General features: G+C 44.6%; 1 pseudogene; it reads left to right on the top strand.

Moving 5' to 3' along the window:
• Window positions 1–1,433: 1,433 nt before the first annotated feature.
• LOC126475752 (5S ribosomal RNA) lies at window positions 1,434–1,551 on the top strand (annotated as a pseudogene).
• Window positions 1,552–12,655: the final 11,104 nt, after the last annotated feature.

Raw genomic sequence — 12,655 nt, 5'->3', positions numbered from 1 at the left:
TATGTTTTGTGTATCATGGGGGGATTGGTACTGGCAGGATTGGTACCATATCTTCTTAATATATTTGGTATATTCACTCCCACAAGACATTAGGCAATATACCGTGAGAGACTGCCTCTAGACTTGATACCGGCTTCAATTCGGCGATGGAGAATGTCCACAAGGTTCTTTGAGTATACCGTACAGAGCTGAAGCCCTTCTTTTATGATTAGATCCCGCTGAGCTAGACACTGCAGGGATGTTCAAATGGTTCAAATGGCTCTGAGCACTATGGGACTTAACTACTGTGGTCATCAGTCCCCTAGAACTTAGAACTACTTAAACCTAACTAACCTAAGGACATCACACACATCCATGCCCGAGACAAGATTCGAACCTGCGACCGTAGCAGCCGCGCGGTTCCGGACTGCGCGCCTAGATCCGCTAGACCACCGCGGCCGGCAGGGATGTTGATGCTATGTTTTACAAGCTACTCGAAATAATCCCAGAGATCTTGTACTTCCGATCTGGTAATTCAGCGGGCCAGGCGAGGTGCGACAGGACGCCTGAGAATTTGTCGAAGCAGCAACAAAAGCTTACAGTCTTGTGTGGGTAGCTATGGTCATCTCGGAAGCCAGGTCCGCAGCTCGTGGTGTAGTGGTTAGCGTTGCTGCCACTGGATCACGGGGTCCGGGTTCGACTCCTGGCGGGGTCGGAGTTATTCTCCGCCAAGGAGCTGGGTCTTCGTGCTGTCCTCATCATTTCATCATCATTCATGAAAATGGCCAGACTGGCAAGTGACGAGATTGGGAAATTGTAAAGGCGCTGATGACCACGCCGTTGAGCGCCCCACAAACCGAAATCATCATCATCATCATCATCCTCGGAAGTTGGGAGTGTACAATACATACTCTTCATGGAGAAGCAGGGGGAAACACTTGGTCAGCGAGAATGGTAGCCAAGATGAGTGAGCTCGTGTCATGATACGAAGAACACTACCAGAACGTGACAGATCTTCCCTTGACTTGGGTGCACTCAGCGGATTGCTTGCTTTTAAGAGAGCCACAATCGCAACTCGTACGGCATGGATCCAGTTAGCTACCAATTTCCATGTTGTTGGGCCTCTTTAAAACGTGCGGCTTTGTGTGCCGCTGTGAGCAGCGGCCTCCTGCTGAGCACTTTATCCAACTGCCCACTGCATCGATTAGATACTGGTTAAGACTGACCTGGATTCACTAACAGCAGCAATTTATGTCGGATTAGACATCGATTCGAATTGACAAGGCGTGACGCTCGTCTTCAGTCATTGCCAATTAAGATCTTTTCATGGTCGTTATTACGCTGTTTCACATCGCTGCGAATGGTACACCGTTCCTTGTAGACACGCTGAACAGACAAACTTCATACATCAACAAATTGGGTAACTTCATTTAGGATCTGTCATGGACATAAACGGCACCGGCCTTGCCGCAATGGCTACACCGGTTCCCGTCAGATCACCGACGTTAAGCGCTGTCGGGCGTGGTCGGCAATTGGATGGGTGACCATCCGGGACGCCATGTGCTGTTGCCATTTTTCGGGGTGCACTCAGCCTCGTGATGCCAACTGAGGAGCTACTCGACCGAATAGTGGCGGCTCCGGTCAAAGAAAACCATCGTAAAGACCGGGAGAGCGGTGTGCTGACCACACGCCGCTCCTATCCGCATCCTCATCTGAGGATGAGACGGCGGTCTGATAGTCCCGATGGGCCACTTGTGGCCTGAAGACGGAGTGCTTGCTTTTAGTGCCTTATGGACATAAACGAATACAATCATTCTGCCATTTTGTCACGTTACCATGTAGATTCAACTCATTGTCGGGCATGGTGGTGGTAAAGCGCGCGCATGGGAATCGAAAGGCTGCTGAACCCAATACCCGTCGGACTACGGGTTTTTCAGTCTGTCTTCTCACCTAGCACTCACCTCTGGGTGATGTGGAGAATCGCCAGATACGATACGTTATCTGGATTCCACGTTAAACTGTAGGTACCCAGATGGATAATTGAGAGACTTGCAACAAGCCATTCACTCACACATAATTATCATCACTGCCCTGATGCCATACAACTGACTTCCATGTACACACCACTTTACTACTATGACTTCCGTCAGTGGTTGAGGGTCACATGCCGCCTAGTACACGCTTACATCATGTACAACGCTCCAAACAGTCCAATGAGCAATTAAAAATAGTGATTAACTGCTTGTCGGGTGGACCTACATTATTTATTTTGTAACTCCTAGATATCTTACGCATTGTCTAAGAATGTAAGCTAATGAAGATAAAGTATAAACTGCAACAATAGCTAAACAAATTTCAGCACCATTTGTTTTTCTACAGGAGACAGTAAATACACACATAAAAAAATGTTTTGCATCACTTCGGTTCCGAGAGTTCCGCAACCGTACAGAAAATCGGAATAGAGATATACATAAACATCATTTCCGCCCTTTTTATTGCTCATTAAAAACACACATTGCGTGTTGTGCCACCATACAGCGAGACCTTCAGAGGTGGTGGTCCAGATTCCTGAACACACCGGTACCTTTAGCACCCACTAGCACGTCCTCCTGCATTGATGCCTACCTATATTGTCGCGGCATACTGTACACAAGTTCACCAAGGCACTGTTGGTCCAGACTGTCCCACTCCTCATCGGCGATTCGGCGTAGATCCCTCAGAGTGGTTGATGGCTCACGTCTCCCATAAGCAGCCCTTTTCAATCTATCCCAGACATGTCGATAGGGTTCATGTCTGTAGAACATGCTGGCCACTCTAGTCGAGCGATGTAGTCATCCTGAAGGTAGTCATTCACAAGATGTGCACGATGGGGGCGCGAATTGCGAATGCCTCGCCAATATGCTGCCGATACGGTTGCACTATCGGTCGGAGGATGGCATTCACGTATCGTACAGCCGTTACGGCGCCTTCCATGACCACCGATGGCGTACGTCAGCCTCACATAATGCCACCCCAAAACAGCAGGGAACCTCCACCTTGCTGCACTCGCTGGACAGTGTGTCTAAGGCGTTCAGCCTGACCGCGTTGCCTTCAAACACGTCTCCGACGATTGGCTGGTTGAAGCCATATGCGACCTTCGTCGGTGAAGAGAACGCGATGCCAATCCTGAGCGGTCCATTCGGCATGTTGATGGGCCCATCTGTACCGCGCTGCACGGTGTCGTTGTTGGAAAGAGGGACCTCGCCATGGACTTCGGGAGTGAAGTTGCGCATCATGCAGCCTACTGAGTACGGTTCGAGTCGTATCACGACGTCATGTGGCTGCAGAAATACATTAATCAACATGGTGGCGTTGCTGTCAGGGTTCTTCCAAGCCATAATCCGCAGGTAGCGGTCATCCAGTGCATGAGCGAGGCATGTCATCGACAGTTTCTGTCTCTCTGTGTCTCCTTCATGTCCGAACAATATCGCTTTGGTTCACTCCGAGACGCCTGGAAACTTCCCTGTTGAGAGCCCTTCCTGGCACAAAGTAACAATGTGGACGCGATCGAACCGCGGTATTGACTGTCTAGACAAGGTTGAACTACAGACAACACGAGCCGTGTACCTCCTTCCTGTGGAATGACTGGTAATGATAGGCTGTCGGACCCTCTACGTCTAATTGGCGCAGCTCATGTGTAGTTGTTTACATCTTTGGGCGGGCTTAGTGACATCTCTAAACAGTCAAAGGGACTGTGTCTGTGGTACGATATCCACAGTCAACGTCTATCTTCTGCAGTTCTGGGAACCAGGGTGATGCAAAACTTTTTTGATGTGTGTACATTTTAGAATAAAATATGGCTACAGGTCCGTTGGAAGCCAGAGAATGATAGCGTTAAAATGTCGATATCTGATAACGAGACCGTATGGCGATCGGAGTTTTGAATTATTTTGTTTTCTGGTGCATGAGGTTTGGGAGTAAAACATCAATCAACCAAATCTCTTCTATACAACTTTCAATAATTGTGTAGAAAATCGACTTTAAAATTTTCCGAGTCTTTGTAAAACCCGCTTGGCTCTGTGGTAGATTGCTCGCCTGCCAAGTGGGTAGTTACGGTTTCATTCCCAACTTTGCTAAATTTAGACAGAGGTGCATTTGCTACTAGCATTAGAACATTAGAGATGAGAAAATCTAATTTGTAAATTTTAAATTTAACAGTCTTTATTATTTCCATAAAAATCGTTAATTAAGATTTTATATTTGCAATGGGCACTGGATTATGAAGTGCGATATTTAATTAGAAATAAGATGTTCATTTCTCATAAAAAGTATCATGTGATATGTGTTAACTTACATATATTTGATGAATTTTAATTTAAATGACGTAGGTATTCAAAGAGAAGAGAAAACAAAAAAGTGTTCACTGGAACGAAACTCGAACCAGTGATCCAGAGATTACTAGTCTCTAGCATTACTGATTCTTTCCGCATCTCTATGTATTTTACACTTCACGGAAATGTTCGTGGAACATGCATCTTTGTTTAAAAATTTGCATCGCACACGAATCGATCCCAGACCTCCCACATGGCAGGCGAGCAGTCTACCACTGAACGACGCTGCTTATCGAAAAATGGTCCTTACTTCAGGATTTTAAGCACGCCTGGGAATCCTCAAAGTCGATTCCCAGCAAATTTTTGAGAGTTGCATCGAACTGCTTTGGGGACTGGTATTTCAGTTCTCAACTTCACACACTATAAACATGAAACAAAACGGAAATCCGAGTGTCGTGTGCTCCTCTTATGAAACAGAAATAACGAACCAAACCAAAATGACAGTACGGCCAAGGAACCTTCTGCCTCTAGTGGCGATTCAAGGAAAAGTGCTGATGTCGGCTGGTTGCCAATGAGTGTGACTTCACGCGAACGTGTAGGCGTATCGCCATTCATATATCACCATTTACAACGAAATAAAAGATAAGTTCTACACGCACGTTCTCAATAAATAGTTGACTACATACGCACAGTAAAATTTGGACAAGTCGTATCAGCCATACAAATCTACTTGTGATTATTGATAATCAAAATTGATGTCAAACGCGCACAATAGATGTAATACTAGGTGGACAAACAGCATAACTCCCCATGATGAGAAACTGTATAGCTGTGGACATCAGAGATGACGCAAGGGAAAACTTCTCTCCCATCTGTTCACATGTAGGTTTATCGAAGGAATTAGGAAAGTACCTTGCTGCCCGCACCGCCACAAATAGCTCTTATATCTGTACATTTTTTAGCAGCAAAGTAAAGGTAGAGAACAGGTGCCGAATATTTTCACGCAGTTACAAATGGTTCAAATGGCTCTGAGCATTATGGGTTGATTCAAATGGTTCTGAGCACTATGGGACTTAACTTCTGAGGTCATCAGTCCCCTAGAACTAAGAACTACTTAAACCTAACTAACCTAAGGACATCACAAACATCCATGCCCGAGGCAGGATTCGAACCTGCGACCTTAGCAGCAGCACGGTTTCGGACTGAAGCGCCTACAATCGCTCTGCCACAATGGCCGGCACACGCAGTTACAGTATACCAACGAAACAACTACATGGACTGACTGCTATGTAGCACAGTGTGGTCCCTTTCTACCAATGTGAGGATGTTCAACTTCTCTACGTCTGTCCACCTAGACCATCCAGTACAGAAGTGTGTCACATTTGAACTATTATAAGAACATTGCATTAGTAAAACGGTAAAACACAGTAGATTTAGGGGCTCTCATCGTCTTAGTCACTGTTATGCTAAGGAAATAGCACCAACGTCCTCAAGAAGTGGGTAATTTCATTCTACTAACCTCCGTGCCCATAGCCTACGAGTACAGTGTAGCAAAAAAGTTACAAGCAGTGGAAGATTTTCTGGAACAGTCACTGAACATGGACAATCCACTGGGAACATGTGAGTATGTTTAAATACAATACTGGGTAAGTGGCATTGACTTCTATGATTGGTTCAAATGGCTCTGAGCACTGTGGGACTTAACTGCTGAGGTCATCAGTCCCCTAGAACTTAGAACTACTTAAACCTAACTAACCTAAGGATATCACACATATCCATGCCCGAGGCAGGATTGGAACCAGCGACCGTAGCGGTCGCATGGTTCCAGACTGTAGCGCCTAGAACGTCTCGGCCACTCCGGCCGGCCTTCTGTGATTCATTCATCTCCTGGATAACTGCTTTTTTATTTCTGATGTGGACTTCAGAACAGGTAGTACTGGAATGAATATTATAAACCTGGTGACAATTTGTGCATCGGCTGTTTGCGGAAGACCTGAAGGTACAAAATGAGCTGTTAATGCGAGTCAAATAGATTTCTATAAGAATTATAATCTAGCGCCTCCACACCGAAAGATTGCTCTTCGCCATCCAAGATGGCAAGAGACAGAATGACTAGATCCGTGGTCGTGATTATACTAGGAATAAATCTGGGTACCTTTACGAAGCAAAATTAATACTTTTTATTCTCCCCTTTTATTTGTTTTCCTTTATTTATTCAACTACGATGTTTTCCAGTTTATAGGCTTCGAAGCCGAATGGCTCGAAGTCTAGCCACAAGGATGCTTGAATCGATGTGCAACACTTAATCACCTATAGAGAGCATCAGAAAACCGCTCTGAAATAAAATCATAATGAGGGCTCTGATCAAGGTGTTAGAGCATTTCAGTAATAAGAAACAAGTCTTTCTCATACAATTCATTCATTTATGTGTCAACAAGCGTTAGTTCAAATGGTTCAAATGGCTCAGAGCACTATGGGACTTAACTTCTGAGGTCATCAGTCCCCTAGAACTTAGAACTACTTAAACCTAACTAACCTAAGGACGTCACACAACACCCAGTCATCACGAGGCAGAAAAAATTCCTGACCCCGCCGGGAATCAAACCCGGGAACCCGGGCGCGGGAAGCGAGAACGCTACCGCACGACCACGAGCTGCGGACGGCCTCTTGGTAAACGTCTCTTCCAGAAAATTGTCCCCTATGTGTTAAACATCTCTGAAGCTCTGATGTCATGTTGGTTGCTGACACTGCAGGCGTTAAGCTTCGGTACAGCGTACTATGTGACAATTTGTGCAATGAAGAAGCACTGACAAGTAAGTAAGAGAAAAACCCACTGGAGCCATCTTCAACAAGTCTTCAAAGTCGCAACCAAAATCGCAAGGTATTATAAATATGCCCACAAACAAACCACAAAAATAGACACAAATAAATTTTCGATTTTTGCCTTGGATAATGGATGTTCTCCCGGAAACAAATTTAAAACGATTACAGTCCCACTGATTTCCGATCAAAGTCTTTGGGAGGTTTCCCTTGATCATCAAGCAAATACAGGAACTGTTAACCCCTCCCATTTAATTCCAGTTAGGACCACCTCTGCACCACTCCAAATCAACTGTGATATATGGCTAAATAGAACAACATTCCACAACATCCTGCCCTACTCTTGTGAGTAGAAAGTGAAATATACGTAAAACATAGACTGATGAGCCAAAACATTATGAATATTGTCCACTACGAGTCTGAACACCACTGGGTGGCACTGTGGGCTCATCAAGTGGACCAGAGACAAATGTGAATCTTTCTAATGCCGAAATCCACTGACATAAGCAACTTCGACAAGTGGCTGATCATTATGGTGTGGCAGCAGGGAACGAGTTTCATGGAAACAGTGAAGCTGTCAGCTGTTGCTTTGCTTCTCTCATGATCATCTATACAAAGCGACTGAATGATGGTGAAACCATGTGCAGACGACACAGTGCTGGACATCAACACTTCATCACTGAATGCGGAGGTTGGAGACGTGCCCACTCCTTAAACCAGGATAGGAAGCAATCTGTGGTAGATCTGATAGTAGAGCACAACGCAAGGGCAGGCATATGTGTTTCGGAGAATACAGTTCGGCACACATTGTTGAACATGGGTTCTGCAACAGACAGCCGCTAAGTGCTCTATATTCACTCAGGGACATCGCCAGCTGCGATTGTGTTGGGTACAGAATGATCGAGATTGGACCATGGATCGATGTAAACATGTCGCCTGGTTAGATGAATTAAGTTTCCTGTTACGCCAGTTCGATGATCATGTGTGGGTACACACTTATGCAGATGAATGGCTGCTCGAAACATGCGCTTTGTCATGGATGTAAGTCAGTCAGAGTAGTATTATGCTATGAGGGGACGTTCACCAGAGCTTTCTTGTGACCTGTGGTAGTAATCAAAGGATCGTCCTACAATGATTTGAGGAGCATGACATGAACTCTCGTTGATGACTTTGTGCCTCAAAATTCCTCAGATCTGAACACAGTGGAACACCCTTTGACCATTTAATCTGCTATCTCTGCACGCAAAACCCTCCAGCTTGTAATTTTCCGGAACTGCCTGACTTGGTAGTAGACTTCCGGTGGCACATACCTCCAGGAACCTATCAGGGACATTTCTCATCCATGCCACGCAGAATAGCAGCTACAGTGATTCCCAAAATATGGACCAACGCCCTAGTAAACTGATGGTCATGATGTTTCGTCTTACGATTACGCATACGTACTCCACCCGAACAGGCCATGAAGGCACAACGGTTCCGAACGGCCGCCGTGTCATCCTCAGCCCACAGGTGTCACTGGATGAGGATATGGAGGGGCATGTTGTCAGCACACCGCTCTCCCTGCAATATGTCAGTTGACGATACCTGAGCCGCTACTTCTCAATCAAGTAGCTCCTCAGTTTGCCTCACAAGGGGCGAGTGAACCCGGTTTGCCAACATTGCTCGGCAGACCGGATGGTCACCCATCCAAGTGCTAGCCCAGCCCAACAGCGCTTATCATCGGTGATCTGATGGGAACCGGTTTTACCACTGCGGCAAGCCCGTTGGCATTATGCATACATGGTTAGCCAGAACGCCACTGACAAACTTTCAGAGATTAGTCAAAGATATCTTCTGAATATATTGGTGCAAGGGATGGATGTACGGAGTCTGGCTGCTCGTTATAAATAATGTAATTAGGATTTAGTCACAGTTCGCCGTGAAAATACCTTCACAACAGTGTAGAAGCCTGTTATTATGTCGTCACCAAACCATGAAACACCAAACATAACGTAATGCAAGCTTCTCAGACAGATGCAAAATCACAGCGTTATGGTTGCCATCGTTACGAAAACAAGTCAGCATGGCGTCGTCGTGCCGCTCTTCCACTGCATTCAGTGAACCATAAACTAGGTGCATATCGGCCTACTCTTCATAAGTAAACCTGTCTATAGTACTGCTGTGTATCACTGTTAACACAAGTCTAATACCTCTGGAAAAGAGAACACTAGACAGAACCGAGTAATACAGAATGCTAACTTGAGGGCGGCGAGTTAAAGAGAACGTTACTACTGTCAACAGTAAGTGCCTTAAGCGAACGGAAAGAAGACACAACATTTTCATTCCAGTACTAAGAGGAGTGGTACAAGAAACTAAATGAAACGCAAAAACTCTGTAACAAACCCCTTATACCAAAATACTCAGAAGGCATTCCTGAAAAAGTTGGAAAAGTTTGTCAGTGGAGTTTAGGTTTGCCTGCATATTCAAGCTATAGATAACAACTATCAAGAACATATCACAGTGGTACAAGGAAAGTCGATACCAACTATTTCATATGGGGTATTTGCGGTCTACCAATCCGGGAAAAAACTTCAAACTGGCCTACAAAAGCCACCTAACGTACAGCGCATGCACGCCACGCGAGATTTTCAAAATCCTCCCATTGTCATACGCCACCAGAGTAATCAACCATTTCGTAATTATTATTAATTTAAACTTCCCGGCGAGGCAATGAAAAAGAATACATTCTTAAACGTAATGCAAAAACTAATTTCGTTTACAATTAGATACAAACTTGCTCGATCTGACAAGCACAATAGTTGCGCAGTAACGAAACAGAAAAACAAAACCACATAACTGTCTATTTCATGTTGTTAAAATTCACAATGTTTTGAGGTAAATTTACGCAAACGTAAATTTTGCTTTTTTTCAGTGGAGGAACAAGGGGGTTTTTAATATTCAATGACGGTTTTAGCCCAACTGCGCATGCTCTTTGGCTTAGGCTGCTTTGGTAGGTCTCTTGGAGGACGACCAAGTATTCTGTCTGACTTATGCAGAATCGCCAATGAAGAGCGAGAGACAGTTTTAACCAGGACAGGCTCATCAATATATGCAGCAACAGATTCAAACAAATATCCGAGCAAGAGCAGGGAGACGTTCTACCACGTTTTGACATTGCTGAGGAGTGTTGTAACCCCCACTCCTTAAAACTACGATTTTCTCGTTACAGATCTTTTATTTTTTAATTTGGTGATCTAGACACCCTTCAAATGAATACATATGCATGGCTGAGAGGATACTTTTGTTTTCTGTGATAGGAATTTCGAAATAAAAAGGTGATGCAAATTTTTTGTTGATGTATCTATTCGTACTTCATTTGCTGTCAAGCCGCAACTTTCGTAATGAAGTTCCATTCTTGGCATAGTTTTCTGCATATTACTTCAGTCTTAATTAAGGCTGATATCCACAGTAGTAATTTTAATTTATTCCACAACAGCACTATGGCTCTAGTCTCATTTTCACACTTCCTACAGAAGATGGATGTTAAGGTGTTACGGCTCGACAGTATTAACACACCGAACTCAAATCCTGCATGTCAGTGAGCAAAAGATTGAAAAAGCTGCTGGAAGAAACGTTTTAGTTTGGGGGCAGATGCGAGTTGCGCTGTCACGGCCTGCATATAACGAAAGGTTTCTAACAGGAGTAGGTGACCTGCAGCGAGAAAGACAACGAACGTGCCGGGTGATAAAGCGAGGGGAGCAGATAGCGGCCCAGCGCTGCCTGCGATGGAGAAATTCTTTAGAAAACTGCGTTAGGGAATTTCCAGATGGATACAAACAAGCCAGAGACGCAGTTGATCAAGTGAAAGGCCCCTCGTGATGTACGTGTGTAACTTTTAGGCGTCAGGAGCGGGCACAATGTGTCCGATTGGCTGAAATAAACTAGAAAGGAGTAAAAGTGGCGATATTTTGACCCAGTTTAAATGTAGGCCCTTTGCGATTGGCAGCGGTAGTTTCCACAAGATGAAAGTAGCGCTCCCACTGGTCTGAAAAAAGCCCTGACGTGAAGCACGAAAGGATAAAGGTGGGGGACAGTTTGTTATGAAAGACACAATACCGAAAACATCGGGGACTCTCCTCTGAACCAATCTCAAGTGTAGAACAGGGCGCATCATGCTCTGTACCACGCCAAAAGAGGAATTTTTGTGTGAACACTGTGTTCACTTTGGCTGACATTCAGGTAGAAATTAGCTGAAGAGTCGTTGAGCTCCAATAGCGGAGAAACGGAACTGCCACGTAGTTAATTGTTCTTGCGAGAACTGAGAGGGCTTTGAAGTATACACACTGCTCCATCTTAGCACGTGTATATCGCCATATTTTCCATACTAGGGATGAGTGCATGTTTTCTCGCCTAACGAGAAACATAGGACAGTTTCAGCTGGGAAAATAAATAAATATTTTGATTACCTTTCTATAGGATTTTAAGAGAACGAGAGCTCCCATACAGCCGACAGCACGTCGCAGCTACAGGTAAATGCCACTCGCAGAGGCGTAAAACTGTTTGATCACCAGCTTGCGTCCACTGTGAACTCTAGCAACCATGCGTAATCTTTTGCTCATCTTGTTAGGCCGGCCGGGGTGGCCGAGCTGTTCTTGGCGCTACAGTCTGGAACCGCGCGACCGCTACGGTCGCAGGTTCGAATGTTGCCTCGGGCAAGGATGTGTGTGATGTCCTTAGGTTAGTTATGTTTAAGAAGTTCTACGTTCTAGGGAACTGATGACCTCAGAAGTTAAGTCCCATAGTGCTCAGAGCCATTTGAACCATCATCTCATCACAAAAACTAACCAACCTCCGTAGACTTGATTGTCATCCTAAATAGTACAGAACGTAGAACCGGAATCGGATGATTTGTCGTGACATTGTCCACGTGAGACAGTGCTTCACTCTCTAGAAGTAAGAAAAATCTTGTAGAGAACCTTCTATTTAAATTTTATGTTGTTGTGTTCACTGTTATTTATGCTAAACAGGACGTAACGTATAATATTGACAACTGTCCTGACATTGTCATATCACAATCTGTGTGAACACGTATGCTCCTTTCTCAATAATAGAGAAATTAAACAAATTTTACAGCTAAACACCGGAGTGCTATATCATAGAATAAGGGTTCACTCCTAACCCCAGTCTTTTATTCTAGCGACGCTAACGCACTCACAGGGTGTTTTGCTGATATCTGACGAATGTGAAAAAGGAGTGGAGTGTCAGAACTTCACAAGTACTCACAGCAGATAACAACACTACGTCGACAGTAACTGTCTTCCATAAAGCCATATTATGTCAATTAACGTATTTGAATAAAATAAGCTGAATTATGAGAGACTTAGTTGGTAAAGCCGTTATACCAACAATCGATTCTAATGCTAAATCCCTCCCGTGGTACAGCGGGATGCTGGGTCAGATTTAAATACACTCCTGGAAATTGAAATAAGAACACCGTGAATTCATTGTCCCAGGAAGGGGAAACTTTATTGACACATTCCTGGGGTCAGATACATCACATGATCACA

This window comes from Schistocerca serialis, chromosome 4 (assembly GCF_023864345.2).
Source record: "Schistocerca serialis cubense isolate TAMUIC-IGC-003099 chromosome 4, iqSchSeri2.2, whole genome shotgun sequence".
Classification (NCBI taxonomy): domain Eukaryota; kingdom Metazoa; phylum Arthropoda; class Insecta; order Orthoptera; family Acrididae; genus Schistocerca; species Schistocerca serialis.
The sequence above is the reverse complement of the archived record's forward strand: the minus strand, read 5'-3'. Positions and strand labels throughout refer to the sequence as shown.